The sequence below is a fragment of the Pseudorasbora parva genome, chromosome 22 (genome assembly GCF_024679245.1).
Source record: "Pseudorasbora parva isolate DD20220531a chromosome 22, ASM2467924v1, whole genome shotgun sequence".
In the NCBI taxonomy this organism is placed as follows: domain Eukaryota; kingdom Metazoa; phylum Chordata; class Actinopteri; order Cypriniformes; family Gobionidae; genus Pseudorasbora; species Pseudorasbora parva.
The window spans coordinates 10,621,504-10,649,003 of NC_090193.1; the positions used below are offsets into that span (position 1 = coordinate 10,621,504).

At 51.0% G+C, this 27,500-nt stretch overlaps 48 non-coding genes across 48 annotated transcripts; 31 read left to right on the forward strand and 17 right to left on the reverse strand.

The window, feature by feature from the left end:
* Positions 1-36: 36 nt before the first annotated feature.
* Positions 37-108, reverse strand: trnae-cuc (transfer RNA glutamic acid (anticodon CUC)). The gene has a single exon. It is a non-coding gene; the product is annotated as a tRNA-Glu (tRNA).
* Positions 109-497: 389 nt separating this feature from the next.
* Positions 498-570, forward strand: trnar-acg (transfer RNA arginine (anticodon ACG)). Its single transcript has one exon. It is a non-coding gene; the product is annotated as a tRNA-Arg (tRNA).
* Positions 571-1,044: 474 nt separating this feature from the next.
* Positions 1,045-1,116, forward strand: trnae-uuc (transfer RNA glutamic acid (anticodon UUC)). The gene has a single exon. It is a non-coding gene; the product is annotated as a tRNA-Glu (tRNA).
* A 967-nt stretch (positions 1,117-2,083) lies between these two features.
* Positions 2,084-2,156, forward strand: trnar-acg (transfer RNA arginine (anticodon ACG)). Its single transcript has one exon. It is a non-coding gene; the product is annotated as a tRNA-Arg (tRNA).
* A 475-nt stretch (positions 2,157-2,631) lies between these two features.
* trnae-uuc (transfer RNA glutamic acid (anticodon UUC)) lies at positions 2,632-2,703 on the forward strand. Its single transcript has one exon. It is a non-coding gene; the product is annotated as a tRNA-Glu (tRNA).
* A 264-nt stretch (positions 2,704-2,967) lies between these two features.
* On the reverse strand, positions 2,968-3,039 carry trnae-cuc (transfer RNA glutamic acid (anticodon CUC)). Its single transcript has one exon. It is a non-coding gene; the product is annotated as a tRNA-Glu (tRNA).
* Positions 3,040-3,669: 630 nt separating this feature from the next.
* trnar-acg (transfer RNA arginine (anticodon ACG)) lies at positions 3,670-3,742 on the forward strand. The gene has a single exon. It is a non-coding gene; the product is annotated as a tRNA-Arg (tRNA).
* Positions 3,743-4,217: 475 nt separating this feature from the next.
* Positions 4,218-4,289, forward strand: trnae-uuc (transfer RNA glutamic acid (anticodon UUC)). Its single transcript has one exon. It is a non-coding gene; the product is annotated as a tRNA-Glu (tRNA).
* Positions 4,290-4,554: 265 nt separating this feature from the next.
* trnae-cuc (transfer RNA glutamic acid (anticodon CUC)) lies at positions 4,555-4,626 on the reverse strand. Its single transcript has one exon. It is a non-coding gene; the product is annotated as a tRNA-Glu (tRNA).
* A 389-nt stretch (positions 4,627-5,015) lies between these two features.
* On the forward strand, positions 5,016-5,088 carry trnar-acg (transfer RNA arginine (anticodon ACG)). Its single transcript has one exon. It is a non-coding gene; the product is annotated as a tRNA-Arg (tRNA).
* A 474-nt stretch (positions 5,089-5,562) lies between these two features.
* Positions 5,563-5,634, forward strand: trnae-uuc (transfer RNA glutamic acid (anticodon UUC)). The gene has a single exon. It is a non-coding gene; the product is annotated as a tRNA-Glu (tRNA).
* A 265-nt stretch (positions 5,635-5,899) lies between these two features.
* On the reverse strand, positions 5,900-5,971 carry trnae-cuc (transfer RNA glutamic acid (anticodon CUC)). The gene has a single exon. It is a non-coding gene; the product is annotated as a tRNA-Glu (tRNA).
* Positions 5,972-6,601: 630 nt separating this feature from the next.
* On the forward strand, positions 6,602-6,674 carry trnar-acg (transfer RNA arginine (anticodon ACG)). Its single transcript has one exon. It is a non-coding gene; the product is annotated as a tRNA-Arg (tRNA).
* Positions 6,675-7,149: 475 nt separating this feature from the next.
* trnae-uuc (transfer RNA glutamic acid (anticodon UUC)) lies at positions 7,150-7,221 on the forward strand. Its single transcript has one exon. It is a non-coding gene; the product is annotated as a tRNA-Glu (tRNA).
* A 265-nt stretch (positions 7,222-7,486) lies between these two features.
* On the reverse strand, positions 7,487-7,558 carry trnae-cuc (transfer RNA glutamic acid (anticodon CUC)). Its single transcript has one exon. It is a non-coding gene; the product is annotated as a tRNA-Glu (tRNA).
* Positions 7,559-8,736: 1,178 nt separating this feature from the next.
* trnae-uuc (transfer RNA glutamic acid (anticodon UUC)) lies at positions 8,737-8,808 on the forward strand. Its single transcript has one exon. It is a non-coding gene; the product is annotated as a tRNA-Glu (tRNA).
* A 265-nt stretch (positions 8,809-9,073) lies between these two features.
* trnae-cuc (transfer RNA glutamic acid (anticodon CUC)) lies at positions 9,074-9,145 on the reverse strand. Its single transcript has one exon. It is a non-coding gene; the product is annotated as a tRNA-Glu (tRNA).
* Positions 9,146-9,775: 630 nt separating this feature from the next.
* On the forward strand, positions 9,776-9,848 carry trnar-acg (transfer RNA arginine (anticodon ACG)). Its single transcript has one exon. It is a non-coding gene; the product is annotated as a tRNA-Arg (tRNA).
* A 475-nt stretch (positions 9,849-10,323) lies between these two features.
* trnae-uuc (transfer RNA glutamic acid (anticodon UUC)) lies at positions 10,324-10,395 on the forward strand. Its single transcript has one exon. It is a non-coding gene; the product is annotated as a tRNA-Glu (tRNA).
* Positions 10,396-10,660: 265 nt separating this feature from the next.
* On the reverse strand, positions 10,661-10,732 carry trnae-cuc (transfer RNA glutamic acid (anticodon CUC)). Its single transcript has one exon. It is a non-coding gene; the product is annotated as a tRNA-Glu (tRNA).
* Positions 10,733-11,362: 630 nt separating this feature from the next.
* trnar-acg (transfer RNA arginine (anticodon ACG)) lies at positions 11,363-11,435 on the forward strand. The gene has a single exon. It is a non-coding gene; the product is annotated as a tRNA-Arg (tRNA).
* Positions 11,436-11,910: 475 nt separating this feature from the next.
* Positions 11,911-11,982, forward strand: trnae-uuc (transfer RNA glutamic acid (anticodon UUC)). The gene has a single exon. It is a non-coding gene; the product is annotated as a tRNA-Glu (tRNA).
* Positions 11,983-12,246: 264 nt separating this feature from the next.
* trnae-cuc (transfer RNA glutamic acid (anticodon CUC)) lies at positions 12,247-12,318 on the reverse strand. Its single transcript has one exon. It is a non-coding gene; the product is annotated as a tRNA-Glu (tRNA).
* A 630-nt stretch (positions 12,319-12,948) lies between these two features.
* Positions 12,949-13,021, forward strand: trnar-acg (transfer RNA arginine (anticodon ACG)). Its single transcript has one exon. It is a non-coding gene; the product is annotated as a tRNA-Arg (tRNA).
* Positions 13,022-13,833: 812 nt separating this feature from the next.
* trnae-cuc (transfer RNA glutamic acid (anticodon CUC)) lies at positions 13,834-13,905 on the reverse strand. The gene has a single exon. It is a non-coding gene; the product is annotated as a tRNA-Glu (tRNA).
* A 630-nt stretch (positions 13,906-14,535) lies between these two features.
* Positions 14,536-14,608, forward strand: trnar-acg (transfer RNA arginine (anticodon ACG)). The gene has a single exon. It is a non-coding gene; the product is annotated as a tRNA-Arg (tRNA).
* Positions 14,609-15,082: 474 nt separating this feature from the next.
* trnae-uuc (transfer RNA glutamic acid (anticodon UUC)) lies at positions 15,083-15,154 on the forward strand. Its single transcript has one exon. It is a non-coding gene; the product is annotated as a tRNA-Glu (tRNA).
* Positions 15,155-15,419: 265 nt separating this feature from the next.
* On the reverse strand, positions 15,420-15,491 carry trnae-cuc (transfer RNA glutamic acid (anticodon CUC)). The gene has a single exon. It is a non-coding gene; the product is annotated as a tRNA-Glu (tRNA).
* Positions 15,492-16,121: 630 nt separating this feature from the next.
* On the forward strand, positions 16,122-16,194 carry trnar-acg (transfer RNA arginine (anticodon ACG)). Its single transcript has one exon. It is a non-coding gene; the product is annotated as a tRNA-Arg (tRNA).
* Positions 16,195-17,005: 811 nt separating this feature from the next.
* Positions 17,006-17,077, reverse strand: trnae-cuc (transfer RNA glutamic acid (anticodon CUC)). Its single transcript has one exon. It is a non-coding gene; the product is annotated as a tRNA-Glu (tRNA).
* Positions 17,078-17,707: 630 nt separating this feature from the next.
* trnar-acg (transfer RNA arginine (anticodon ACG)) lies at positions 17,708-17,780 on the forward strand. The gene has a single exon. It is a non-coding gene; the product is annotated as a tRNA-Arg (tRNA).
* A 474-nt stretch (positions 17,781-18,254) lies between these two features.
* trnae-uuc (transfer RNA glutamic acid (anticodon UUC)) lies at positions 18,255-18,326 on the forward strand. The gene has a single exon. It is a non-coding gene; the product is annotated as a tRNA-Glu (tRNA).
* A 265-nt stretch (positions 18,327-18,591) lies between these two features.
* On the reverse strand, positions 18,592-18,663 carry trnae-cuc (transfer RNA glutamic acid (anticodon CUC)). The gene has a single exon. It is a non-coding gene; the product is annotated as a tRNA-Glu (tRNA).
* A 630-nt stretch (positions 18,664-19,293) lies between these two features.
* trnar-acg (transfer RNA arginine (anticodon ACG)) lies at positions 19,294-19,366 on the forward strand. The gene has a single exon. It is a non-coding gene; the product is annotated as a tRNA-Arg (tRNA).
* A 475-nt stretch (positions 19,367-19,841) lies between these two features.
* Positions 19,842-19,913, forward strand: trnae-uuc (transfer RNA glutamic acid (anticodon UUC)). Its single transcript has one exon. It is a non-coding gene; the product is annotated as a tRNA-Glu (tRNA).
* A 265-nt stretch (positions 19,914-20,178) lies between these two features.
* On the reverse strand, positions 20,179-20,250 carry trnae-cuc (transfer RNA glutamic acid (anticodon CUC)). Its single transcript has one exon. It is a non-coding gene; the product is annotated as a tRNA-Glu (tRNA).
* A 630-nt stretch (positions 20,251-20,880) lies between these two features.
* Positions 20,881-20,953, forward strand: trnar-acg (transfer RNA arginine (anticodon ACG)). Its single transcript has one exon. It is a non-coding gene; the product is annotated as a tRNA-Arg (tRNA).
* Positions 20,954-21,764: 811 nt separating this feature from the next.
* Positions 21,765-21,836, reverse strand: trnae-cuc (transfer RNA glutamic acid (anticodon CUC)). Its single transcript has one exon. It is a non-coding gene; the product is annotated as a tRNA-Glu (tRNA).
* A 630-nt stretch (positions 21,837-22,466) lies between these two features.
* Positions 22,467-22,539, forward strand: trnar-acg (transfer RNA arginine (anticodon ACG)). Its single transcript has one exon. It is a non-coding gene; the product is annotated as a tRNA-Arg (tRNA).
* A 476-nt stretch (positions 22,540-23,015) lies between these two features.
* On the forward strand, positions 23,016-23,087 carry trnae-uuc (transfer RNA glutamic acid (anticodon UUC)). Its single transcript has one exon. It is a non-coding gene; the product is annotated as a tRNA-Glu (tRNA).
* A 265-nt stretch (positions 23,088-23,352) lies between these two features.
* Positions 23,353-23,424, reverse strand: trnae-cuc (transfer RNA glutamic acid (anticodon CUC)). Its single transcript has one exon. It is a non-coding gene; the product is annotated as a tRNA-Glu (tRNA).
* A 630-nt stretch (positions 23,425-24,054) lies between these two features.
* On the forward strand, positions 24,055-24,127 carry trnar-acg (transfer RNA arginine (anticodon ACG)). Its single transcript has one exon. It is a non-coding gene; the product is annotated as a tRNA-Arg (tRNA).
* Positions 24,128-24,601: 474 nt separating this feature from the next.
* trnae-uuc (transfer RNA glutamic acid (anticodon UUC)) lies at positions 24,602-24,673 on the forward strand. The gene has a single exon. It is a non-coding gene; the product is annotated as a tRNA-Glu (tRNA).
* Positions 24,674-24,938: 265 nt separating this feature from the next.
* trnae-cuc (transfer RNA glutamic acid (anticodon CUC)) lies at positions 24,939-25,010 on the reverse strand. Its single transcript has one exon. It is a non-coding gene; the product is annotated as a tRNA-Glu (tRNA).
* Positions 25,011-25,640: 630 nt separating this feature from the next.
* trnar-acg (transfer RNA arginine (anticodon ACG)) lies at positions 25,641-25,713 on the forward strand. The gene has a single exon. It is a non-coding gene; the product is annotated as a tRNA-Arg (tRNA).
* A 474-nt stretch (positions 25,714-26,187) lies between these two features.
* trnae-uuc (transfer RNA glutamic acid (anticodon UUC)) lies at positions 26,188-26,259 on the forward strand. Its single transcript has one exon. It is a non-coding gene; the product is annotated as a tRNA-Glu (tRNA).
* Positions 26,260-26,524: 265 nt separating this feature from the next.
* Positions 26,525-26,596, reverse strand: trnae-cuc (transfer RNA glutamic acid (anticodon CUC)). The gene has a single exon. It is a non-coding gene; the product is annotated as a tRNA-Glu (tRNA).
* A 630-nt stretch (positions 26,597-27,226) lies between these two features.
* trnar-acg (transfer RNA arginine (anticodon ACG)) lies at positions 27,227-27,299 on the forward strand. Its single transcript has one exon. It is a non-coding gene; the product is annotated as a tRNA-Arg (tRNA).
* Positions 27,300-27,500: the final 201 nt, after the last annotated feature.

The window sequence follows — 27,500 nt, forward strand, 5'->3', positions numbered from 1 at the left end:
ACATTTTCTTGGCCGCGCTGGAGGGCAAAAGGAACGTTCCCTGACCGGGAATCGAACCCGGGCCGCGGCGGTGAGAGCGCCGAATCCTAACCACTAGACCACCAGGGAAGGGCTGTTCAGCCTGTCTCCTCAAGCCTGCCTGTGGGCCTCTACCAGATTTTGCTGCAATTTCTCAAGCAAAACCGCTAAGGCTAGCCTTTTCCTCTTGGAGAGGAGAGAGTCTCTGACCCTGGATCACAGTTCTTCCACTGAGAAACTGTCACATGCTCTGTGAGAACATCCTAACAACATCGCAACTTGCAATTCAATCAAAGCAGCTTGCAAAAGACAACAAGGAGAGCCCAGCCGTGCTCTTAGTGCCAAGAGGTGCCTGACTCACTCCGCTTTTTGTTGGCTCCAGGCCTGTTAATGGCATGAGAAAAAGTTGATGTTGCGACAGGCCCCGCTCCAGGCATACACCACCAAGATGCGTGTAAACACCAGGGCGCCTCATCGGTGGGCCAGTGGCGCAATGGATAACGCGTCTGACTACGGATCAGAAGATTCTAGGTTCGACTCCTGGCTGGCTCGATCTGCCTCTTTTGCTTCGCTATCAGCCTACAGCAGTTTTATTAGCTTGTTTTATTAGCCCATAGTTTTTGACTATTGGTATTGGAATGGTTAGTTTTTTTTTCTTGTAAACTGACAGTCCAACCATAGGCCGTTTTGTCAGCTAGATAGCGCCTACCATACAATACCGTGCGTGCTTTCAAATGCATCGCATAAGCACTGTCACGGGGACCTTGCTTTAATGACCAGTTTATAGTATCTTTTTATGCGAACACAAGAATGGGAGAGAGCTGCACCCCCTGGGAGAGACAAATGACATCTCCCTCCATCGAGTCTGGTACAAGTGAATTCAGTAAACAATCCCTTCGGAACATTGCCATATTCTTAAAGGCGACGGTCACACACTGAATGCCAAAGGGCCTAACATAACCCTGCCCTTGTACTGGCCACACGCATGAAAAATGGCACACAAGCCTGACCGGCGTTTGCGGGCTTTCCCATATGGTCTAGCGGTCAGGATTCCTGGTTTTCACCCAGGCGGCCCGGGTTCGACTCCCGGTATGGGAAGTTTGGCTTGTCTTTGCTCCCCTTATCGAACAGCCAGAGCTTCTGTCTATTACTGAATCGCTTTTAGCCAGCAGTGGAGCTGCAGCAACCTGATAGGTTGAGGTTCTTCTCTTTCCCTGCATACCTTCGATAGCTCAGCTGGTAGAGCGGAGGACTGTAGGTGGAACGTTGGCAATCCTTAGGTCGCTGGTTCGACTCCGGCTCGAAGGAGGTCACTTTTCCCACTCAAACATTTTCTTGGCCGCGCTGGAGGGCAAAAGGAACATTCCCTGACCGGGAATCGAACCCGGGCCGAGGCGGTGAGAGCACCGAATCCTAACCACTAGACCACCAGGGAAGGGCTCTTCAGCCTGTCTCCTCAAGCCTGCCTGTGGGCCTCTACCAGATTTTGCTGCAATTTCTCAAGCAAAACCGCTAAGGCTAGCCTTTTCCTCTTGGAGAGGAGAGAGTCTCTGACCCTGGATCACAGTTCTTCCACTGAGAAACTGTCACATGCTCCGTGAGAACATCCTAACAACACCGCAACTTGCAATTCAATCAAAGCAGCTTGCAAAAGACAACAAGGAGAGCCCAGCCGTGCTCTCAGTGCCAAGAGGTGCCTGACTCACTCCGCTTTTTGTTTTCAGCCCTTCTTCTGCAGAGCATCTGGCGAAGGAGCTCGAGGTTGACAGAGCGCATAGCACAGAGTGTCGTCGTCTCTGAGGTATGCCTGGTTTTTTGAGCGGCCAACCTTGCACTGTTTTAAAGTAATTTGCTACCCAGCTACGTTAGCCACGCCAGGAAGACAGAGATCCCTAACATGTGACGCCTCCGTCTTCAAGCTTTTCATAGCAGACCCCTCATCGGAGCGCTTCCTTACGTTGGCTCCAGGCCTGTTAATGGCATGAGAAAAAGTTGATGTTGCGACAGGCCCCGCTCCAGGCGAACACCACCAAGATGCGTGTAAACACCAGGGCGCCTGACCGGTGGGCCAGTGGCGCAATGGATAACGCGTCTGACTACGGATCAGAAGATTCTAGGTTCGACTCCTGGCTGGCTCGATCTGCCTCTTTTGCTTCGCTATCAGCCTACAGCAGTTTTATTAGTTTGTTTTATTAGCCCATAGTTTTTGACTATTGGTATTGGAATGGTTAGTTTTTTTTTTCTTGTAAACTGACAGTCCAACCATAGGCCGTTTTGTCAGCTAGATAGCACCTACCATACAATACCGTGCGTGCTTTCAAATGCATCGCATAAGCACTGTCACGGGGACCTTGCTTTAATGACCAGTTTATAGTATCTTTTTATGCGAACACAAGAATGGGAGAGAGCTGCACCCCCTGGGAGAGACAAATGACATCTCCCTCCATCGAGTCTGGTACAAGTGAATTCAGTAAACAATCCCTTCGGAACATTGCCATATTCTTAAAGGCGACGGTCACACACTGAATGCCAAAGGGCCTAACATAACCCTGCCCTTGTACTGGCCACACGCATGAAAAATGGCACACAAGCCTGACCGGCGTTTGCGGGCTTTCCCATATGGTCTAGCGGTCAGGATTCCTGGTTTTCACCCAGGCGGCCCGGGTTCGACTCCCGGTATGGGAAGTTTGGCTTGTCTTTGCTCCCCTTATCGAACAGCCAGAGCTTCTGTCTATTACTGAATCGCTTTTAGCCAGCAGTGGAGCTGCAGCAACCTGATAGGTTGAGGTTCTTCTCTTCCCCTGCATACCTTCGATAGCTCAGCTGGTAGAGCGGAGGACTGTAGGTGGACCGTTGGCAATCCTTAGGTCGCTGGTTCGACTCCGGCTCGAGGAGGTCACTTTTCACACTCAAACATTTTCTTGGCCGCGCTGGAGGGCAAAAGGAACGTTCCCTGACCGGGAATCGAACCCGGGCCGCGGCGGTGAGAGCGCCGAATCCTAACCACTAGACCACCAGGGAAGGGCTGTTCAGCCTGTCTCCTCAAGCCTGCCTGTGGGCCTCTACCAGATTTTGCTGCAATTTCTCAAGCAAAACCGCTAAGGCTAGCCTTTTCCTCTTGGAGAGGAGAGAGTCTCTGACCCTGGATCACAGTTCTTCCACTGAGAAACGGTCACATGCTCCGTGAGAACATCCTAACAACACCGCAACTTGCAATTCAATCAAAGCAGCTTGCAACAGACAACAAGGAGAGCCCAGCCGTGCTCTCAGTGCCAAGAGGTGCCTGACTCACTCCGTTTTTTGTTTTCAGCCCTTCTTCTGCAGAGCATCTGGCGAAGGAGCTCGAGGTTGACAGAGCGCATAGCACAGAGTGTCGTCGTCTCTGAGGTATGCCTGGTTTTTTGAGCGGCCAGCCTTGCACTGTTTTAAAGTAATTTGCTACCCAGCTACGTTAGCCACGCCAGGAAGACAGAGATCCCTAACATGTGACGCCTCCTTCTTCAAGCTTTTCATAGCAGACCCCTCATCGGAGCGCTTCCTTACGTTGGCTCCAGGCCTGTTAATGGCATGAGAAAAAGTTGATGTTGCGACAGGCCCCGCTCCAGGCGAACACCACCAAGATGCGTGTAAACACCAGGGCGCATGACCGGTGGGCCAGTGGCGCAATGGATAACGCGTCTGACTACGGATCAGAAGATTCTAGGTTCGACTCCTGGCTGGCTCGATCTGCCTCTTTTGCTTCGCTATCAGCCTACAGCAGTTTTATTAGTTTGTTTTATTAGCCCATAGTTTTTGACTATTGGTACTGGAATGGTTAGTTTTTTTTTTCTTGTAAACTGACAGTCCAACCATAGGCCGTTTTGTCAGCTAGATAGCACCTACCATACAATACCGTGCGTGCTTTCAAATGCATCGCATAAGCACTGTCACGGGGACCTTGCTTTATTGACCAGTTTATAGTATCTTTTTATGCGAACACAAGAATGGGAGAGAGCTGCACCCCCTGGGAGAGACAAATGACATCTCCCTCCATCGAGTCTGGTACAAGTGAATTCAGTAAACAATCCCTTCGGAACATTGCCATATTCTTAAAGGCGACGGTCACACACTGAATGCCAAAGGGCCTAACATAACCCTGCCCTTGTACTGGCCACACGCATGAAAAATGGCACACAAGCCTGACCGGCGTTTGCGGGCTTTCCCATATGGTCTAGCGGTCAGGATTCCTGGTTTTCACCCAGGCGGCCCGGGTTCGACTCCCGGTATGGGAAGTTTGGCTTGTCTTTGCTCCCCTTATCGAACAGCCAGAGCTTCTGTCTATTACTGAATCGCTTTTAGCCAGCAGTGGAGCTGCAGCAACCTGATAGGTTGAGGTTCTTCTCTTTCCCTGCATACCTTCGATAGCTCAGCTGGTAGAGCGGAGGACTGTAGGTGGAACGTTGGCAATCCTTAGGTCGCTGGTTCGACTCCGGCTCGAAGGAGGTCACTTTTCACACTCAAACATTTTCTTGGCCTCGCTGGAGGGCAAAAGGAACGTTCCCTGACCGGGAATCGAACCCGGGCCGCGGCGGTGAGAGCGCCGAATCCTAACCACTAGACCACCAGGGAAGGGCTGTTCAGCCTGTCTCCTCAAGCCTTCCTGTGGGCCTCTACCAGATTTTGCTGCAATTTCTCAAGCAAAACCGCTATGGCTAGCCTTTTCCTCTTGGAGAGGAGAGAGTCTCTGACCCTGGATCACAGTTCTTCCACTGAGAAACTGTCACATGCTCTGTGAGAACATCCTAACAACATCGCAACTTGCAATTCAATCAAAGCAGCTTGCAAAAGACAACAAGGAGAGCCCAGCCGTGCTCTTAGTGCCAAGAGGTGCCTGACTCACTCCGCTTTTTGTTGGCTCCAGGCCTGTTAATGGCATGAGAAAAAGTTGATGTTGCGACAGGCCCCGCTCCAGGCAAACACCACCAAGATGCGTGTAAACACCAGGGCGCCTCATCGGTGGGCCAGTGGCGCAATGGATAACGCGTCTGACTACGGATCAGAAGATTCTAGGTTCGACTCCTGGCTGGCTCGATCTGCCTCTTTTGCTTCGCTATCAGCCTACAGCAGTTTTATTAGCTTGTTTTATTAGCCCATAGTTTTTGACTATTGGTATTGGAATGGTTAGTTTTTTTTTCTTGTAAACTGACAGTCCAACCATAGGCCGTTTTGTCAGCTAGATAGCGCCTACCATACAATACCGTGCGTGCTTTCAAATGCATCGCATAAGCACTGTCACGGGGACCTTGCTTTAATGACCAGTTTATAGTATCTTTTTATGCGAACACAAGAATGGGAGAGAGCTGCACCCCCTGGGAGAGACAAATGACATCTCCCTCCATCGAGTCTGGTACAAGTGAATTCAGTAAACAATCCCTTCGGAACATTGCCATATTCTTAAAGGCGACGGTCACACACTGAATGCCAAAGGGCCTAACATAACCCTGCCCTTGTACTGGCCACACGCATGAAAAATGGCACACAAGCCTGACCGGCGTTTGCGGGCTTTCCCATATGGTCTAGCGGTCAGGATTCCTGGTTTTCACCCAGGCGGCCCGGGTTCGACTCCCGGTATGGGAAGTTTGGCTTGTCTTTGCTCCCCTTATCGAACAGCCAGAGCTTCTGTCTATTACTGAATCGCTTTTAGCCAGCAGTGGAGCTGCAGCAACCTGATAGGTTGAGGTTCTTCTCTTTCCCTGCATACCTTCGATAGCTCAGCTGGTAGAGCGGAGGACTGTAGGTGGAACGTTGGCAATCCTTAGGTCGCTGGTTCGACTCCGGCTCGAAGGAGGTCACTTTTCACACTCAAACATTTTCTTGGCCGCGCTGGAGGGCAAAAGGAACATTCCCTGACCGGGAATCGAACCCGGGCCGCGGCGGTGAGAGCGCCGAATCCTAACCACTAGACCACCAGGGAAGGGCTCTTCAGCCTGTCTCCTCAAGCCTGCCTGTGGGCCTCTACCAGATTTTGCTGCAATTTCTCAAGCAAAACCGCTAAGGCTAGCCTTTTCCTCTTGGAGAGGAGAGAGTCTCTGACCCTGGATCACAGTTCTTCCACTGAGAAACTGTCACATGCTCCGTGAGAACATCCTAACAACACCGCAACTTGCAATTCAATCAAAGCAGCTTGCAAAAGACAACAAGGAGAGCCCAGCCGTGCTCTCAGTGCCAAGAGGTGCCTGACTCACTCCGCTTTTTGTTTTCAGCCCTTCTTCTGCAGAGCATCTGGCGAAGGAGCTCGAGGTTGACAGAGCGCATAGCACAGAGTGTCGTCGTCTCTGAGGTATGCCTGGTTTTTTGAGCGGCCAGCCTTGCACTGTTTTAAAGTAATTTGCTACCCAGCTACGTTAGCCACGCCAGGAAGACAGAGATCCCTAACATGTGACGCCTCCGTCTTCAAGCTTTTCATAGCAGACCCCTCATCGGAGCGCTTCCTTACGTTGGCTCCAGGCCTGTTAATGGCATGAGAAAAAGTTGATGTTGCGACAGGCCCCGCTCCAGGCGAACACCACCAAGATGCGTGTAAACACCAGGGCGCCTGACCGGTGGGCCAGTGGCGCAATGGATAACGCGTCTGACTACGGATCAGAAGATTCTAGGTTCGACTCCTGGCTGGCTCGATCTGCCTCTTTTGCTTCGCTATCAGCCTACAGCAGTTTTATTAGCTTGTTTTATTAGCCCATAGTTTTTGACTATTGGTATTGGAATGGTTAGTTTTTTTTTTCTTGTAAACTGACAGTCCAACCATAGGCCGTTTTGTCAGCTAGATAGCGCCTACCATACAATACCGTGCGTGCTTTCAAATGCATCGCATAAGCACTGTCACGGGGACCTTGCTTTAATGACCAGTTTATAGTATCTTTTTATGCGAACACAAGAATGGGAGAGAGCTGCACTCCCTGGGAGAGACAAATGACATCTCCCTCCATCGAGTCTGGTACAAGTGAATTCAGTAAACAATCCCTTCGGAACATTGCCATATTCTTAAAGGCGACGGTCACACACTGAATGCCAAAGGGCCTAACATAACCCTGCCCTTGTACTGGCCACACGCATGAAAAATGGCACACAAGCCTGACCGGCGTTTGCGGGCTTTCCCATATGGTCTAGCGGTCAGGATTCCTGGTTTTCACCCAGGCGGCCCGGGTTCGACTCCCGGTATGGGAAGTTTGGCTTGTCTTTGCTCCCCTTATCGAACAGCAAGAGCTTCTGTCTATTACTGAATCGCTTTTAGCCAGCAGTGGAGCTGCAGCAACCTGATAGGTTGAGGTTCTTCTCTTTCCCTGCATACCTTCGATAGCTCAGCTGGTAGAGCGGAGGACTGTAGGTGGAACGTTGGCAATCCTTAGGTCGCTGGTTCGACTCCGGCTCGAAGGAGGTCACTTTTCACACTCAAACATTTTCTTGGCCGCGCTGGAGGGCAAAAGGAACGTTCCCTGACCGGGAATCGAACCCGGGCCGCAGCGGTGAGAGCGCCGAATCCTAACCACTAGACCACCAGGGAAGGGCTCTTCAGCCTGTCTCCTCAAGCCTGCCTGTGGGCCTCTACCAGATTTTGCTGCAATTTCTCAAGCAAAACCGCTAAGGCTAGCCTTTTCCTCTTGGAGAGGAGAGAGTCTCTGACCCTGGATCACAGTTCTTCCACTGAGAAACTGTCACATGCTCCGTGAGAACATCCTAACAACACCGCAACTTGCAATTCAATCAAAGCAGCTTGCAAAAGACAACAAGGAGAGCCCAGCCGTGCTCTCAGTGCCAAGAGGTGCCTGACTCACTCCGCTTTTTGTTTTCAGCCCTTCTTCTGCAGAGCATCTGGCGAAGGAGCTCGAGGTTGACAGAGCGCATAGCACAGAGTTTCGTCGTCTCTGAGGTATGCCTGGTTTTTTGAGCGGCCAGCCTTGCACTGTTTTAAAAAAATTTGCTACCCAGCTACGTTAGCCACGCCAGGAAGACAGAGATCCCTAACATGTGACGCCTCCATCTTCAAGCTTTTCATAGCAGACCCCTCATCGGAGCGCTTCCTTACGTTGGCTCCAGGCCTGTTAATGGCATGAGAAAAAGTTGATGTTGCGACAGGCCCCGCTCCAGGCGAACACCACCAAGATGCGTGTAAACACCAGGGCGCCTGACCGGTGGGCCAGTGGTGCAATGGATAACGCGTCTGACTACGGATCAGAAAATTCTAGGTTCGACTCCTGGCTGGCTCGATCTGCCTCTTTTGCTTCGCTATCAGCCTACAGCAGTTTTATTAGTTTGTTTTATTAGCCCATAGTTTTTGACTATTGGTATTGGAATGGTTAGTTTTTTTTTTCTTGTAAACTGACAGTCCAACCATAGGCCGTTTTGTCAGCTAGATAGCACCTACCATACAATACCGTGCGTGCTTTCAAATGCATCGCATAAGCACTGTCACAGGGACCTTGCTTTAATGACCAGTTTATAGTATCTTTTTATGCGAACACAAGAATGGGAGAGAGCTGCACCCCCTGGGAGAGACAAATGACATCTCCCTCCATCGAGTCTGGTACAAGTGAATTCAGTAAACAATCCCTTCGGAACATTGCCATATTCTTAAAGGCGACGGTCACACACTGAATGCCAAAGGGCCTAACATAACCCTGCCCTTGTACTGGCCACACGCATGAAAAATGGCACACAAGCCTGACCGGCGTTTGCGGGCTTTCCCATATGGTCTAGCGGTCAGGATTCCTGGTTTTCACCCAGGCGGCCCGGGTTCGACTCCCGGTATGGGAAGTTTGGCTTGTCTTTGCTCCCCTTATCGAACAGCCAGAGCTTCTGTCTATTACTGAATCGCTTTTAGCCAGCAGTGGAGCTGCAGCAACCTGATAGGTTGAGGTTCTTCTCTTCCGCTGCATACCTTCGATAGCTCAGCTGGTAGAGCGGAGGACTGTAGGTGGACCATTGGCAATCCTTAGGTCGCTGGTTCAACTCCGGCTCGAAGGAGGTCACTTTTCACACTCAAACATTTTCTTGGCCGCGCTGGAGGGCTAAAGGAACGTTCCCTGACCGGGAATCGAACCCGGGCCGCGGCGGTGAGAGCGCAGAATCCTAACCACTAGACCACCAGGGAAGGGCTGTTCAGCCTGTCTCCTCAAGCCTTCCTGTGGGCCTCTACCAGATTTTGCTGCAATTTCTCAAGCAAAACCGCTAAGGCTAGCCTTTTCCTCTTGGAGAGGAGAGAGTCTCTGACCCTGGATCACAGTTCTTCCACTGAGAAACTGTCACATGCTCCGTGAGAACATCCTAACAACACCGCAACTTGCAATTCAATCAAAGCAGCTTGCAAAAGACAACAAGGAGAGCCCAGCCGTGCTCTCAGTGCCAAGAGGTGCCTGACTCACTCCGCTTTTTGTTTTCAGCCCTTCTTCTGCAGAGCATCTGGCGAAGGAGCTCGAGGTTGACAGAGCGCATAGCACAGAGTGTCGTCGTCTCTGAGGTATGCCTGGTTTTTTGAGCGGCCAGCCTTGCACTGTTTTAAAGTAATTTGCTACCCAGCTACGTTAGCCACGCCAGGAAGACAGAGATCCCTAACATGTGACGCCTCCGTCTTCAAGCTTTTCATAGCAGACCCCTCATCGGAGCGCTTCCTTACGTTGGCTCCAGGCCTGTTAATGGCATGAGAAAAAGTTGATGTTGCGACAGGCCCCGCTCCAGGCGAACACCACCAAGATGCGTGTAAACACCAGGGCGCCTGACCGGTGGGCCAGTGGCGCAATGGATAACGCGTCTGACTACGGATCAGAAGATTCTAGGTTCGACTCCTGGCTGGCTCGATCTGCCTCTTTTGCTTCGCTATCAGCCTACAGCAGTTTTATTAGCTTGTTTTATTAGCCCATAGTTTTTGACTATTGGTATTGGAATGGTTAGTTTTTTTTTTCTTGTAAACTGACAGTCCAACCATAGGCCGTTTTGTCAGCTAGATAGCGCCTACCATACAATACCGTGCGTGCTTTCAAATGCATCGCATAAGCACTGTCACGGGGACCTTGCTTTAATGACCAGTTTATAGTATCTTTTTATGCGAACACAAGAATGGGAGAGAGCTGCACTCCCTGGGAGAGACAAATGACATCTCCCTCCATCGAGTCTGGTACAAGTGAATTCAGTAAACAATCCCTTCGGAACATTGCCATATTCTTAAAGGCGACGGTCACACACTGAATGCCAAAGGGCCTAACATAACCCTGCCCTTGTACTGGCCACACGCATGAAAAATGGCACACAAGCCTGACCGGCGTTTGCGGGCTTTCCCATATGGTCTAGCGGTCAGGATTCCTGGTTTTCACCCAGGCGGCCCGGGTTCGACTCCCGGTATGGGAAGTTTGGCTTGTCTTTGCTCCCCTTATCGAACAGCAAGAGCTTCTGTCTATTACTGAATCGCTTTTAGCCAGCAGTGGAGCTGCAGCAACCTGATAGGTTGAGGTTCTTCTCTTTCCCTGCATACCTTCGATAGCTCAGCTGGTAGAGCGGAGGACTGTAGGTGGAACGTTGGCAATCCTTAGGTCGCTGGTTCGACTCCGGCTCGAAGGAGGTCACTTTTCACACTCAAACATTTTCTTGGCCGCGCTGGAGGGCAAAAGGAACGTTCCCTGACCGGGAATCGAACCCGGGCCGCAGCGGTGAGAGCGCCGAATCCTAACCACTAGACCACCAGGGAAGGGCTCTTCAGCCTGTCTCCTCAAGCCTGCCTGTGGGCCTCTACCAGATTTTGCTGCAATTTCTCAAGCAAAACCGCTAAGGCTAGCCTTTTCCTCTTGGAGAGGAGAGAGTCTCTGACCCTGGATCACAGTTCTTCCACTGAGAAACTGTCACATGCTCCGTGAGAACATCCTAACAACACCGCAACTTGCAATTCAATCAAAGCAGCTTGCAAAAGACAACAAGGAGAGCCCAGCCGTGCTCTCAGTGCCAAGAGGTGCCTGACTCACTCCGCTTTTTGTTTTCAGCCCTTCTTCTGCAGAGCATCTGGCGAAGGAGCTCGAGGTTGACAGAGCGCATAGCACAGAGTTTCGTCGTCTCTGAGGTATGCCTGGTTTTTTGAGCGGCCAGCCTTGCACTGTTTTAAAAAAATTTGCTACCCAGCTACGTTAGCCACGCCAGGAAGACAGAGATCCCTAACATGTGACGCCTCCATCTTCAAGCTTTTCATAGCAGACCCCTCATCGGAGCGCTTCCTTACGTTGGCTCCAGGCCTGTTAATGGCATGAGAAAAAGTTGATGTTGCGACAGGCCCCGCTCCAGGCGAACACCACCAAGATGCGTGTAAACACCAGGGCGCCTGACCGGTGGGCCAGTGGCGCAATGGATAACGCGTCTGACTACGGATCAGAAGATTCTAGGTTCGACTCCTGGCTGGCTCGATCTGCCTCTTTTGCTTCGCTATCAGCCTACAGCAGTTTTATTAGTTTGTTTTATTAGCCCATAGTTTTTGACTATTGGTATTGGAATGGTTAGTTTTTTTTTTCTTGTAAACTGACAGTCCAACCATAGGCCGTTTTGTCAGCTAGATAGCACCTACCATACAATACCGTGCGTGCTTTCAAATGCATCGCATAAGCACTGTCACAGGGACCTTGCTTTAATGACCAGTTTATAGTATCTTTTTATGCGAACACAAGAATGGGAGAGAGCTGCACCCCCTGGGAGAGACAAATGACATCTCCCTCCATCGAGTCTGGTACAAGTGAATTCAGTAAACAATCCCTTCGGAACATTGCCATATTCTTAAAGGCGACGGTCACACACTGAATGCCAAAGGGCCTAACATAACCCTGCCCTTGTACTGGCCACACGCATGAAAAATGGCACACAAGCCTGACCGGCGTTTGCGGGCTTTCCCATATGGTCTAGCGGTCAGGATTCCTGGTTTTCACCCAGGCGGCCCGGGTTCGACTCCCGGTATGGGAAGTTTGGCTTGTCTTTGCTCCCCTTATCGAACAGCCAGAGCTTCTGTCTATTACTGAATCGCTTTTAGCCAGCAGTGGAGCTGCAGCAACCTGATAGGTTGAGGTTCTTCTCTTCCGCTGCATACCTTCGATAGCTCAGCTGGTAGAGCGGAGGACTGTAGGTGGACCGTTGGCAATCCTTAGGTCGCTGGTTCGACTCCGGCTCGAGGAGGTCACTTTTCACACTCAAACATTTTCTTGGCCGCGCTGGAGGGCAAAAGGAACGTTCCCTGACCGGGAATCGAACCCGGGCCGCGGCGGTGAGAGCGCCGAATCCTAACCACTAGACCACCAGGGAAGGGCTGTTCAGCCTGTCTCCTCAAGCCTGCCTGTGGGCCTCTACCAGATTTTGCTGCAATTTCTCAAGCAAAACCGCTAAGGCTAGCCTTTTCCTCTTGGAGAGGAGAGAGTCTCTGACCCTGGATCACAGTTCTTCCACTGAGAAACGGTCACATGCTCCGTGAGAACATCCTAACAACACCGCAACTTGCAATTCAATCAAAGCAGCTTGCAACAGACAACAAGGAGAGCCCAGCCGTGCTCTCAGTGCCAAGAGGTGCCTGACTCACTCCGTTTTTTGTTTTCAGCCCTTCTTCTGCAGAGCATCTGGCGAAGGAGCTCGAGGTTGACAGAGCGCATAGCACAGAGTGTCGTCGTCTCTGAGGTATGCCTGGTTTTTTGAGCGGCCAGCCTTGCACTGTTTTAAAGTAATTTGCTACCCAGCTACGTTAGCCACGCCAGGAAGACAGAGATCCCTAACATGTGACGCCTCCTTCTTCAAGCTTTTCATAGCAGACCCCTCATCGGAGCGCTTCCTTACGTTGGCTCCAGGCCTGTTAATGGCATGAGAAAAAGTTGATGTTGCGACAGGCCCCGCTCCAGGCGAACACCACCAAGATGCGTGTAAACACCAGGGCGCATGACCGGTGGGCCAGTGGCGCAATGGATAACGCGTCTGACTACGGATCAGAAGATTCTAGGTTCGACTCCTGGCTGGCTCGATCTGCCTCTTTTGCTTCGCTATCAGCCTACAGCAGTTTTATTAGTTTGTTTTATTAGCCCATAGTTTTTGACTATTGGTATTGGAATGGTTAGTTTTTTTTTTCTTGTAAACTGACAGTCCAACCATAGGCCGTTTTGTCAGCTAGATAGCACCTACCATACAATACCGTGCGTGCTTTCAAATGCATCGCATAAGCACTGTCACGGGGACCTTGCTTTAATGACCAGTTTATAGTATCTTTTTATGCGAACACAAGAATGGGAGAGAGCTGCACCCCCTGGGAGAGACAAATGACATCTCCCTCCATCGAGTCTGGTACAAGTGAATTCAGTAAACAATCCCTTCGGAACATTGCCATATTCTTAAAGGCGACGGTCACACACTGAATGCCAAAGGGCCTAACATAACCCTGCCCTTGTAAAGGCCACACGCATGAAAAATGGCACACAAGCCTGACCGGCATTTGCGGGCTTTCCCATATGGTCTAGCCGTCAGGATTCCTGGTTTTCACCCAGGCGGCCCGGGTTCGACTCCCGGTATGGGAAGTTTGGCTTGTCTTTGCTCCCCTTATCGAACAGCCAGAGCTTCTGTCTATTACTGAATTGCTTTTAGCCAGCAGTGGAGCTGCAGCAACCTGATAGGTTGAGGTTCTTCTCTTTCCCTGCATACCTTCGATAGCTCAGCTGGTAGAGCGGAGGACTGTAGGTGGACCATTGGCAATCCTTAGGTCGCTGGTTCGACTCCGGCTCGAAGGAGGTCACTTTTCACACTCAAACATTTTCTTGGCCGCGCTGGAGGGCTAAAGGAACGTTCCCTGACCGGGAATCGAACCCGGGCCGCGGCGGTGAGAGCGCAGAATCCTAACCACTAGACCACCAGGGAAGGGCTGTTCAGCCTGTCTCCTCAAGCCTGCCTGTGGGCCTCTACCAGATTTTGCTGCAATTTCTCAAGCAAAACCGCTAAGGCTAGCCTTTTCCTCTTGGAGAGGAGAGAGTCTCTGACCCTGGATCACAGTTCTTCCACTGAGAAACTGTCACATGCTCTGTGAGAACATCCTAACAACATCGCAACTTGCAATTCAATCAAAGCAGCTTGCAAAAGACAACAAGAAGAGCCCAGCCGTGCTCACAGTGCCAAGAAGTGCCTGACTAACTCTGCTTTTTGTTTTCAGCCCTTCTTCTGCAGAGCATCTGGCGAAGGAGCTCGAGGTTGACAGAGCGCATAGCACAGAGTGTCGTCGTCTCTGAGGTATGCCTGGCTTTTTGAGCGGCCAGCCTTGCACTGTTTTAAAGTAATTTGCTACCCAGCTACGTTAGCCACGCCAGGAAGACAGAGATCCCTAACATGTGACGCCTCCGTCTTCAAGCTTTTCATAGCAGACCCCTCTTTGGAGCGCTTCCTTACGTTGGCTCCAGGCCTGTTAATGGCATGAGAAAAAGTTGATGTTGCGACAGGCCCCGCTCCAGGCAAACACCACCAAGATGCGTGTAAACACCAGGGCACCTCACCGGTGGGCCAGTGGCGCAATGGATAACGCGTCTGACTACGGATCAGAAGATTCTAGGTTCGACTCCTGGCTGGCTCGATCTGCCTCTTTTGCTTCGCTATCAGCCTACAGCAGTTTTATTAGCTTGTTTTATTAGCCCATAGTTTTTGACTATTGGTATTGGAATGGTTAGTTTTTTTTTCTTGTAAACTGACAGTCCAACCATAGGCCGTTTTGTCAGCTAGATAGCGCCTACCATACAATACCGTGCGTGCTTTCAAATGCATCGCATAAGCACTGTCACGGGGACCTTGCTTTAATGACCAGTTTATAGTATCTTTTTATGCGAACACAAGAATGGGAGAGAGCTGCACCCCCTGGGAGAGACAAATGACATCTCCCTCCATCGAGTCTGGTACAAGTGAATTCAGTAAACAATCCCTTCGGAACATTGCCATATTCTTAAAGGCGACGGTCACACACTGAATGCCAAAGGGCCTAACATAACCCTGCCCTTGTACTGGCCACACGCATGAAAAATGGCACACAAGCCTGACCGGCGTTTGCGGGCTTTCCCATATGGTCTAGCGGTCAGGATTCCTGGTTTTCACCCAGGCGGCCCGGGTTCGACTCCCGGTATGGGAAGTTTGGCTTGTCTTTGCTCCCCTTATCGAACAGCCAGAGCTTCTGTCTATTACTGAATCGCTTTTAGCCAGCAGTGGAGCTGCAGCAACCTGATAGGTTGAGGTTCTTCTCTTTCCCTGCATACCTTCGATAGCTCAGCTGGTAGAGCGGAGGACTGTAGGTGGAACGTTGGCAATCCTTAGGTCGCTGGTTCGACTCCGGCTCGAAGGAGGTCACTTTTCAAGCTCAAACATTTTCTTGGCCGCGCTGGAGGGCAAAAGGAACGTTCCCTGACCGGGAATCGAACCCGGGCCGCGGCGGTGAGAGCGCCGAATCCTAACCACTAGACCACCAGGGAAGGGCTGTTCAGCCTGTCTCCTCAAGCCTTCCTGTGGGCCTCTACCAGATTTTGCTGCAATTTCTCAAGCAAAACCGCTATGGCTAGCCTTTTCCTCTTGGAGAGGAGAGAGTCTCTGACCCTGGATCACAGTTCTTCCACTGAGAAACTGTCACATGCTCTGTGAGAACATCCTAACAACATCGCAACTTGCAATTCAATCAAAGCAGCTTGCAAAAGACAACAAGGAGAGCCCAGCCGTGCTCTCAGTGCCAAGAGGTGCCTGACTCACTCCGCTTTTTGTTTTCAGCCCTTCTTCTGCAGAGCATCTGGCGAAGGAGCTCCAGGTTGACAGAGCGCATAGCACAGAGTGTCGTCGTCTCTGAGGTATGCCTGGCTTTTTGAGCGGCCAGCCTTGCACTGTTTTAAAGTAATTTGCTACCCAGCTACGTTAGCCACGCCAGGAAGACAGAGATCCCTAACATGTGACACCTCCGTCTTCAAGCTTTTCATAGCAGACCCCTCATCGGAGCGCTTCCTTACGTTGGCTCCAGGCCTGTTAATGGCATGAGAAAAAGTTGATGTTGCGACAGGCCCCGCTCCAGGCAAACACCACCAAGATGCGTGTAAACACCAGGGCGCCTCACCGGTGGGCCAGTGGCGCAATGGATAACGCGTCTGACTACGGATCAGAAGATTCTAGGTTCGACTCCTGGCTGGCTCGATCTGCCTCTTTTGCTTCGCTATCAGCCTACAGCAGTTTTATTAGTTTGTTTTATTAGCCCATAGTTTTTGACTATTGGTATTGGAATGGTTAGTTTTTTTTTCTTGTAAACTGACAGTCCAACCATAGGCCGTTTTGTCAGCTAGATAGCGCCTACCATACAATACCGTGCGTGCTTTCAAATGCATCGCATAAGCACTGTCACGGGGACCTTGCTTTAATGACCAGTTTATAGTATCTTTTTATGCGAACACAAGAATGGGAGAGAGCTGCACCCCCTGGGAGAGACAAATGACATCTCCCTCCATCGAGTCTGGTACAAGTGAATTCAGTAAACAATCCCTTCGGAACATTGCCATATTCTTAAAGGTGACGGTCACACACTGAATGCCAAAGGGCCTAACATAACCCTGCCCTTGTACTGGCCACACGCATGAAAAATGGCACACAAGCCTGACCGGCGTTTGTGGGCTTTCCCATATGGTCTAGCGGTCAGGATTCCTGGTTTTCACCCAGGTGGCCCGGCTTCGACTCCCGGTATGGGAAGTTTGGCTTGTCTTTGCTCCCCTTATCGAACAGCCAGAGCTTCTGTCTATTACTGAATCGCTTTTAGCCAGCAGTGGAGCTGCAGCAACCTGATAGGTTGAGGTTCTTCTCTTTCCCTGCATACCTTCGATAGCTCAGCTGGTAGAGCGGAGGACTGTAGGTGGACCGTTGACAATCCTTAGGTCGCTGGTTCGACTCCGGCTCGAAGGAGGTCTCTTTTCACACTCAAACATTTTCTTGGCCGCGCTGGAGGGCAAAAGGAACGTTCCCTGACCGGGAATCGAACCCGGGCCGCGGCGGTGAGAGCGCCGAATCCTAACCACTAGACCACCAGGGAAGGGCTGTTCAGCTCGTCTCCTCAAGCCTTCCTGTGGGCCTCTACCAGATTTTGCTGCAATTTCTCAAGCAAAACTGCTATGGCTAGCCTTTTCCTCTTGGAGAGGAGAGAGTCTCTGACCCTGGATCACAGTTCTTCCACTGAGAAACTGTCACATGCTCTGTGAGAACATCCTAACAACATCGCAACTTGCAATTCAATCAAAGCAGCTTGCAAAAGACAACAAGGAGAGCCCAGCCGTGCTCTCAGTGCCAAGAGGTGCCTGACTCACTCCGCTTTTTGTTTTCAGCCCTTCTTCTGCAGAGCATCTGGCGAAGGAGCTCCAGGTTGACAGAGCGCATAGCACAGAGTGTCGTCGTCTCTGAGGTATGCCTGGCTTTTTGAGCGGCCAGCCTTGCACTGTTTTAAAGTAATTTGATACCCAGCTACAATAGCCACGCAAGGAAGACAGAGATCCCTAACATGTGACACCTCCGTCTTCAAGCTTTTCATAGCAGACCCCTCATCGGAGCGCTTCCTTACGTTGGCTCCAGGCCTGTTAATGGCATGAGAAAAAGTTGATGTTGCGACAGGCCCCGCTCCAGGCAAACACCACCAAGATGCGTGTAAACACCAGGGCGCCTCACCGGTGGGCCAGTGGCGCAATGGATAACGCGTCTGACTACGGATCAGAAGATTCTAGGTTCGACTCCTGGCTGGCTCGATCTGCCTCTTTTGCTTCCCTATCAGCCTACAGCAGTTTTATTAGCTTGTTTTATTAGCCCATAGTTTTTGACTATTGGTATTGGAATGGTTAGTTTTTTTTTCTTGTAAACTGACAGTCCAACCATAGGCCGTTTTGTCAGCTAGATAGCGCCTACCATACAATACCGTGCGTGCTTTCAAATGCATCGCATAAGCACTGTCACGGGGACCTTGCTTTAATGACCAGTTTATAGTATCTTTTTATGCGAACACAAGAATGGGAGAGAGCTGCACCCCCTGGGAGAGACAAATGACATCTCCCTCCATCGAGTCTGGTACAAGTGAATTCAGTAAACAATCCCTTCGGAACATTGCCATATTCTTAAAGGCGACGGTCACACACTGAATGCCAACGGGCCTAACATAACCCTGCCCTTGTACTGGCCACACGCATGAAAAATGGCACACAAGCCTGACCGGCGTTTGCGGGCTTTCCCATATGGTCTAGCGGTCAGGATTCCTGGTTTTCACCCAGGCGGCCCGGGTTCGACTCCCGGTATGGGAAGTTTGGCTTGTCTTTGCTCCCCTTATCGAACAGCCAGAGCTTCTGTCTATTACTGAATCGCTTTTAGCCAGCAGTGGAGCTGCAGCAACCTGATAGGTTGAGGTTCTTCTCTTCCCCTGCATACCTTCGATAGCTCAGCTGGTAGAGCGGAGGACTGTAGGTGGACCGTTGGCAATCCTTAGGTCGCTGGTTCGACTCCGGCTCGAAGGAGGTCACTTTTCACACTCAAACATTTTCTTGGCCGCGCTGGAGGGCAAAAGGAACGTTCCCTGACCGGGAATCGAACCCGGGCCGCGGCGGTGAGAGCGCCGAATCCTAACCACTAGACCACCAGGGAAAGGCTGTTCAGCCTGTCTCCTCAAGCCTGCCTGTGGGCCTCTACCAGATTTTGCTGCAATTTCTCAAGCAAAACCGCTAAGGCTAGCCTTTTCCTCTTGGAGAGGAGAGAGTCTCTGGCCCTGGATCACAGTTCTTCCACTGAGAAACGGTCACATGCTCCGTGAGAACATCCTAACAACACCGCAACTTGCAATTCAATCAAAGCAGCTTGCAAAAGACAACAAGGAGAGCCCAGCCGTGCTCTCAGTGCCAAGAGGTGCCTGACTCACTCCGTTTTTTGTTTTCAGCCCTTCTTCTGCAGAGCATCTGGCGAAGGAGCTCGAGGTTGACAGAGCGCATAGCACAGAGTGTCGTCGTCTCTGAGGTATGCCTGGTTTTTTGAGCGGCCAGCCTTGCACTGTTTTAAAGTAATTTGCTACCCAGCTACGTTAGCCACGCCAGGAAGACAGAGATCCCTAACATGTGACGCCTCCTTCTTCAAGCTTTTCATAGCAGACCCCTCATCGGAGCGCTTCCTTACGTTGGCTCCAGGCCTGTTAATGGCATGAGAAAAAGTTGATGTTGCGACAGGCCCCGCTCCAGGCGAACACAACCAAGATGCGTGTAAACACCAGGGCGCATGACCGGTGGGCCAGTGGCGCAATGGATAACGCGTCTGACTACGGATCAGAAGATTCTAGGTTCGACTCCTGGCTGGCTCGATCTGCCTCTTTTGCTTCGCTATCAGCCTACAGCAGTTTCATTAGTTTGTTTTATTAGCCCATAGTTTTTGACTATTGGTATTGGAATGGTTAGTTTTTTTTTTCTTGTAAACTGACAGTCCAACCATAGGCCGTTTTGTCAGCTAGATAGCACCTACCATACAATACCGTGCGTGCTTTCAAATGCATCGCATAAGCACTGTCACGGGGACCTTGCTTTAATGACCAGTTTATAGTATCTTTTTATGCGAACACAAGAATGGGAGAGAGCTGCACCCCCTGGGAGAGACAAATGACATCTCCCTCCATCGAGTCTGGTACAAGTGAATTCAGTAAACAATCCCTTCGGAACATTGCCATATTCTTAAAGGCGACGGTCACACACTGAATGCCAAAGGGCCTAACATAACCCTGCCCTTGTACTGGCCACACGCATGAAAAATGGCACACAAGCCTGACCGGCGTTTGCGGGCTTTCCCATATGGTCTAGCGGTCAGGATTCCTGGTTTTCACCCAGGCGGCCCGGGTTCGACTCCCGGTATGGGAAGTTTGGCTTGTCTTTGCTCCCCTTATCGAACAGCCAGAGCTTCTGTCTATTACTGAATCGCTTTTAGCCAGCAGTGGAGCTGCAGCAACCTGATAGGTTGAGGTTCTTCTCTTTCCCTGCATACCTTCGATAGCTCAGCTGGTAGAGCGGAGGACTGTAGGTGGAACGTTGGCAATCCTTAGGTCGCTGGTTAAACTCCGGCTCGAAGGAGGTCACTTTTCACACTCAAACATTTTCTTGGCCGCGCTGGAGGGCAAAAGGAACGTTCCCTGACCGGGAATCGAACCCGGGCCGCGGCGGTGAGAGCGCCGAATCCTAACCACTAGACCACCAGGGAAGGGCTGTTCAGCCTGTCTCCTCAAGCCTTCCTGTGGGCCTCTACCAGATTTTGCTGCAATTTCTCAAGCAAAACCGCTATGGCTAGCCTTTTCCTCTTGGAGAGGAGAGAGTCTCTGACCCTGGATCACAGTTCTTCCACTGAGAAACTGTCACATGCTCTGTGAGAACATCCTAACAACATCGCAACTTGCAATTCAATCAAAGCAGCTTGCAAAAGACAACAAGGAGAGCCCACCCGTGCTCTCAGTGCCAAGAGGTGCCTGACTCACTCCGCTTTTTGTTTTCAGCCCTTCTTCTGCAGAGCATCTGGCGAAGGAGCTCGAGGTTGACAGAGCGCATAGCACAGAGTGTCGTCGTCTCTGAGGTATGCCTGGCTTTTTGAGCGGCCAGCCTTGCACTGTTTTAAAAAAATTTGCTACCCAGCTACGTTAGCCACGCCAGGAAGACAGAGATCCCTAACATGTGACGCCTCCGTCTTCAAGCTTTTCATAGCAGACCCCTCATCGGAGCGCTTCCTTACGTTGGCTCCAGGCCTGTTAATGGCATGAGAAAAAGTTGATGTTGCGACAGGCCCCGCTCCAGGCGAACACCACCAAGATGCGTGTAAACACCAGGGCGCCTGACCGGTGGGCCAGTGGCGCAATGGATAACGCGTCTGACTACGGATCAGAAGATTCTAGGTTCGACTCCTGGCTGGCTCGATCTGCCTCTTTTGCTTCGCTATCAGCCTACAGCAGTTTTATTAGCTTGTTTTATTAGCCCATAGTTTTTGACTATTGGTATTGCAATGGTTAGTTTTTTTTTCTTGTAAACTGACAGTCCAACCATAGGCCGTTTTGTCAGCTAGATAGCGCCTACCATACAATACCGTGCGTGCTTTCAAATGCATCGCATAAGCACTGTCACGGGGACCTTGCTTTAATGACCAGTTTATAGTATCTTTTTATGCGAACACAAGAATGGGAGAGAGCTGCACTCCCTGGGAGAGACAAATGACATCTCCCTCCATCGAGTCTGGTACAAGTGAATTCAGTAAACAATCCCTTCGGAACATTGCCATATTCTTAAAGGCGACGGTCACACACTGAATGCCAAAGGGCCTAACATAACCCTGCCCTTGTACTGGCCACACGCATGAAAAATGGCACACAAGCCTGACCGGCGTTTGCGGGCTTTCCCATATGGTCTAGCCGTCAGGATTCCTGGTTTTCACCCAGGCGGCCCGGGTTCGACTCCCGGTATGGGAAGTTTGGCTTGTCTTTGCTCCCCTTATCGAACAGCCAGAGCTTCTGTCTATTACTGAATCGCTTTTAGCCAGCAGTGGAGCTGCAGCAACCTGATAGGTTGAGGTTCTTCTCTTTCCCTGCATACCTTCGATAGCTCAGCTGGTAGAGCGGAGGACTGTAGGTGGAACGTTGGCAATCCTTAGGTCGCTGGTTCGACTCCGGCTCGAAGGAGGTCATTTTTCACACTCAAACATTTTCTTGGCCGCGCTGGAGGGCAAAAGGAACGTTCCCTGACCGGGAATCGAACCCGGGCCGCGGCGGTGAGAGCGCCGAATCCTAACCACTAGACCACCAGGGAAGGGCTGTTCAGCCTGTCTCCTCAAGCCTGCCTGTCGGCCTCTACCAGATTTTGCTGCAATTTCTCAAGCAAAACCGCTAAGGCTAGCCTTTTCCTCTTGGAGAGGAGAGAGTCTCTGACCCTGGATCACAGTTCTTCCACTGAGAAACTGTCACATGCTCCGTGAGAACATCCTAACAACACCGCAACTTGCAATTCAATCAAAGCAGCTTGCAAAAGACAACAAGGAGAGCCCAGCCGTGCTCTCAGTGCCAAGAGGTGCCTGACTCACTCCGCTTTTTGTTTTCAGCCCTTCTTCTGCAGAGCATCTGGCGAAGGAGCTCGAGGTTGACAGAGCGCACAGCACAGAGTGTCGTCGTCTCTGAGGTATGCCTGGCTTTTTGAGCGGCCAGCCTTGCACTGTTTTAAAAAAATTTGCTACCCAGCTACGTTAGCCACGCCAGGAAGACAGAGATCCCTAACATGTGACGCCTCCGTCTTCAAGCTTTTCATAGCAGACCCCTCATCGGAGCGCTTCCTTACGTTGGCTCCAGGCCTGTTAATGGCATGAGAAAAAGTTGATGTTGCGACAGGCCCCGCTCCAGGCGAACACCACCAAGATGCGTGTAAACACCAGGGCGCCTGACCGGTGGGCCAGTGGCGCAATGGATAACGCGTCTGACTACGGATCAGAAGATTCTAGGTTCGACTCCTGGCTGGCTCGATCTGCCTCTTTTGCTTCGCTATCAGCCTACAGCAGTTTTATTAGTTTGTTTTATTAGCCCATAGTTTTTGACTATTGGTATTGGAATGGTTAGTTTTTTTTTTTCTTGTAAACTGACAGTCCAACCATAGGCCGTTTTGTCAGCTAGATAGCACCTACCATACAATACCGTGCGTGCTTTCAAATGCATCGCATAAGCACTGTCACGGGGACCTTGCTTTAATGACCAGTTTATAGTATCTTTTTATGCGAACACAAGAATGGGAGAGAGCTGCACCCCCTGGGAGAGACAAATGACATCTCCCTCCATCGAGTCTGGTGCAAGTGAATTCAGTAAACAATCCCTTCGGAACATTGCCATATTCTTAAAGGCGACGGTCACACACTGAATGCCAAAGGGCCTAACATAACCCTGCCCTTGTACTGGCCACACGCATGAAAAATGGCACACAAGCCTGACCGGCGTTTGCGGGCTTTCCCATATGGTCTAGCGGTCAGGATTCCTGGTTTTCACCCAGGCGGCCCGGGTTCGACTCCCGGTATGGGAAGTTTGGCTTGTCTTTGCTCCCCTTATCGAACAGCCAGAGCTTCTGTCTATTACTGAATCGCTTTTAGCCAGCAGTGGAGCTGCAGCAACCTGATAGGTTGAGGTTCTTCTCTTTCCCTGCATACCTTCGATAGCTCAGCTGGTAGAGCGGAGGACTGTAGGTGGAACGTTGGCAATCCTTAGGTCGCTGGTTCGACTCCGGCTCGAAGGAGGTCACTTTTCACACTCAAACATTTTCTTGGCCGCGCTGGAGGGCAAAAGGAACGTTCCCTGACCGGGAATCGAACCCGGGCCGCGGCGGTGAGAGCGCCGAATCCTAACCACTAGACCACCAGGGAAGGGCTCTTCAGCCTGTCTCCTCAAGCCTGCCTGTGGGCCTCTACCAGATTTTGCTGCAATTTCTCAAGCAAAACCGCTAAGGCTAGCCTTTTCCTCTTGGAGAGGAGAGAGTCTCTGACCCTGGATCACAGTTCTTCCACTGAGAAACTGTCACATGCTCCGTGAGAACATCCTAACAACACCGCAACTTGCAATTCAATAAAAGCAGCTTGCAAAAGACAACAAGGAGAGCCCAGCTGTGCTCTCAGTGCCAAGAGGTGCCTGACTCACTCCGCTTTTTGTTTTCAGCCCTTCTTCTGCAGAGCATCTGGCGAAGGAGCTTGAGGTTGACAGAGCGCATAGCACAGAGTGTCGTCGTCTCTGAGGTATGCCTGGTTTTTTGAGCGGCCAGCCTTGCACTGTTTTAAAGTAATTTGCTACCCAGCTACGTTAGCCACGCCAGGAAGACAGAGATCCCTAACATGTGACGCCTCCGTCTTCAAGCTTTTCATAGCAGACCCCTCATCGGAGCGCTTCCTTACGTTGGCTCCAGGCCTGTTAATGGCATGAGAAAAAGTTGATGTTGCGACAGGCCCCGCTCCAGGCGAACACCACCAAGATGCGTGTAAACACCAGGGCGCCTGACCGGTGGGCCAGTGGCGCAATGGATAACGCGTCTGACTACGAATCAGAAGATTCTAGGTTCGACTCCTGGCTGGCTCGATCTGCCTCTTTTGCTTCGCTATCAGCCTACAGCAGTTTTATTAGCTTGTTTTATTAGCCCATAGTTTTTGACTATTGGTATTGGAATGGTTAGTTTTTTTTTCTTGTAAACTGACAGTCCAACCATAGGCCGTTTTGTCAGCTAGATAGCGCCTACCATACAATACCGTGCGTGCTTTCAAATGCATCGCATAAGCACTGTCACGGGGACCTTGCTTTAATGACCAGTTTATAGTATCTTTTTATGCGAACACAAGAATGGGAGAGAGCTGCACTCCCTGGGAGAGACAAATGACATCTCCCTCCATCGAGTCTGGTACAAGTGAATTCAGTAAACAATCCCTTCGGAACATTGCCATATTCTTAAAGGCGACGGTCACACACTGAATGCCAAAGGGCCTAACATAACCCTGCCCTTGTACTGGCCACACGCATGAAAAATGGCACACAAGCCTGACCGGCGTTTGCGGGCTTTCCCATATGGTCTAGCGGTCAGGATTCCTGGTTTTCACCCAGGCGGCCCGGGTTCGACTCCCGGTATGGGAAGTTTGGCTTGTCTTTGCTCCCCTTATCGAACAGCCAGAGCTTCTGTCTATTACTGAATCGCTTTTAGCCAGCAGTGGAGCTGCAGCAACCTGATAGGTTGAGGTTCTTCTCTTTCCCTGCATACCTTCGATAGCTCAGCTGGTAGAGCGGAGGACTGTAGGTGGAACGTTGGCAATCCTTAGGTCGCTGGTTCGACTCCGGCTCGAAGGAGGTCACTTTTCACACTCAAACATTTTCTTGGCCGCGCTGGAGGGCAAAAGGAACGTTCCCTGACCGGGAATCGAACCCGGGCCGCGGCGGTGAGAGCGCCGAATCCTAACCACTAGACCACCAGGGAAGGGCTGTTCAGCCTGTCTCCTCAAGCCTGCCTGTCGGCCTCTACCAGATTTTGCTGCAATTTCTCAAGCAAAACCGCTAAGGCTAGCCTTTTCCTCTTGGAGAGGAGAGAGTCTCTGACCCTGGATCACAGTTCTTCCACTGAGAAACTGTCACATGCTCCGTGAGAACATCCTAACAACACCGCAACTTGCAATTCAATCAAAGCAGCTTGCAAAAGACAACAAGGAGAGCCCAGCCGTGCTCTCAGTGCCAAGAGGTGCCTGACTCACTCCGCTTTTTGTTTTCAGCCCTTCTTCTGCAGAGCATCTGGCGAAGGAGCTCGAGGTTGACAGAGCGCATAGCACAGAGTGTCGTCGTCTCTGAGGTATGCCTGGCTTTTTGAGCGGCCAGCCTTGCACTGTTTTAAAAAAATTTGCTACCCAGCTACGTTAGCCACGCCAGGAAGACAGAGATCCCTAACATGTGACGCCTCCGTCTTCAAGCTTTTCATAGCAGACCCCTCATCGGAGCGCTTCCTTACGTTGGCTCCAGGCCTGTTAATGGCATGAGAAAAAGTTGATGTTGCGACAGGCCCCGCTCCAGGCGAACACCACCAAGATGCGTGTAAACACCAGGGCGCCTGACCGGTGGGCCAGTGGCGCAATGGATAACGCGTCTGACTACGGATCAGAAGATTCTAGGTTCGACTCCTGGCTGGCTCGATCTGCCTCTTTTGCTTCGCTATCAGCCTACAGCAGTTTTATTAGCTTGTTTTATTAGCCCATAGTTTTTGACTATTGGTATTGGAATGGTTAGTTTTTTTTTCTTGTAAACTGACAGTCCAACCATAGGCCGTTTTGTCAGCTAGATAGCGCCTACCATACAATACCGTGCGTGCTTTCAAATGCATCGCATAAGCACTGTCACGGGGACCTTGCTTTAATGACCAGTTTATAGTATCTTTTTATGCGAACACAAGAATGGGAGAGAGCTGCACTCCCTGGGAGAGACAAATGACATCTCCCTCCATCGAGTCTGGTACAAGTGAATTCAGTAAACAATCCCTTCGGAACATTGCCATATTCTTAAAGGCGACGGTCACACACTGAATGCCAAAGGGCCTAACATAACCCTGCCCTTGTACTGGCCACACGCATGAAAAATGGCACACAAGCCTGACCGGCGTTTGCGGGCTTTCCCATATGGTCTAGCGGTCAGGATTCCTGGTTTTCACCCAGGCGGCCCGGGTTCGACTCCCGGTATGGGAAGTTTGGCTTGTCTTTGCTCCCCTTATCGAACAGCCAGAGCTTCTGTCTATTACTGAATCGCTTTTAGCCAGCAGTGGAGCTGCAGCAACCTGATAGGTTGAGGTTCTTCTCTTTCCCTGCATACCTTCGATAGCTCAGCTGGTAGAGCGGAGGACTGTAGGTGGAACGTTGGCAATCCTTAGGTCGCTGGTTCGACTCCGGCTCGAAGGAGGTCATTTTTCACACTCAAACATTTTCTTGGCCGCGCTGGAGGGCAAAAGGAACGTTCCCTGACCGGGAATCGAACCCGGGCCGCGGCGGTGAGAGCGCCGAATCCTAACCACTAGACCACCAGGGAAGGGCTGTTCAGCCTGTCTCCTCAAGCCTGCCTGTCGGCCTCTACCAGATTTTGCTGCAATTTCTCAAGCAAAACCGCTAAGGCTAGCCTTTTCCTCTTGGAGAGGAGAGAGTCTCTGACCCTGGATCACAGTTCTTCCACTGAGAAACTGTCACATGCTCCGTGAGAACATCCTAACAACACCGCAACTTGCAATTCAATCAAAGCAGCTTGCAAAAGACAACAAGGAGAGCCCAGCCGTGCTCTCAGTGCCAAGAGGTGCCTGACTCACTCCGCTTTTTGTTTTCAGCCCTTCTTCTGCAGAGCATCTGGCGAAGGAGCTCGAGGTTGACAGAGCGCACAGCACAGAGTGTCGTCGTCTCTGAGGTATACCTGGCTTTTTGAGCGGCCAGCCTTGCACTGTTTTAAAAAAATTTGCTACCCAGCTACGTTAGCCACGCCAGGAAGACAGAGATCCCTAACATGTGACGCCTCCGTCTTCAAGCTTTTCATAGCAGACCCCTCATCGGAGCGCTTCCTTACGTTGGCTCCAGGCCTGTTAATGGCATGAGAAAAAGTTGATGTTGCGACAGGCCCCGCTCCAGGCGAACACCACCAAGATGCGTGTAAACACCAGGGCGCCTGACCGGTGGGCCAGTGGCGCAATGGATAACGCGTCTGACTACGGATCAGAAGATTCTAGGTTCGACTCCTGGCTGGCTCGATCTGCCTCTTTTGCTTCGCTATCAGCCTACAGCAGTTTTATTAGTTTGTTTTATTAGCCCATAGTTTTTGACTATTGGTATTGGAATGGTTAGTTTTTTTTTTTCTTGTAAACTGACAGTCCAACCATAGGCCGTTTTGTCAGCTAGATAGCACCTACCATACAATACCGTGCGTGCTTTCAAATGCATCGCATAAGCAC